The sequence below is a fragment of the Penaeus monodon genome, chromosome 32, assembly GCF_015228065.2.
Source record: "Penaeus monodon isolate SGIC_2016 chromosome 32, NSTDA_Pmon_1, whole genome shotgun sequence".
Lineage (NCBI taxonomy): Eukaryota > Metazoa > Arthropoda > Malacostraca > Decapoda > Penaeidae > Penaeus > Penaeus monodon.
The window spans coordinates 35,877,541-35,877,773 of NC_051417.1; the positions used below are offsets into that span (position 1 = coordinate 35,877,541).

The following is a 233-nucleotide window of genomic DNA, read 5'->3' on the forward strand; positions in this document are numbered from 1 at the left end:
AGAAAGATATTTTACTAAGATGATATATTAAGATGCATATTTAACCCTGAGAGATGATGAATGCAATTGAGAGATAAAAAAAAAAAAGTTGAGGTGTGTCACAAAGCTCAAGAGGATGATATGATTATTTCGCCATGAAAAAATAAAAAACAAAAAATGAGTCGCTTGGTGCAGAATCGGACGTTGACGTGCCCGGACACGGAACCCCAAACAGGCTAAAGAAAACCCTGGCC

The 233-nt window shown here is 37.3% G+C and overlaps 1 protein-coding gene across 1 annotated transcript in view; it reads right to left on the reverse strand.

Moving 5' to 3' along the window:
- LOC119593853 (cytochrome P450 3A30-like) overlaps nt 1–233 on the reverse strand; it is a gene marked incomplete in the record, with an annotated part of 11,223 nt that overhangs the window by 5,219 nt on the left and 5,771 nt on the right.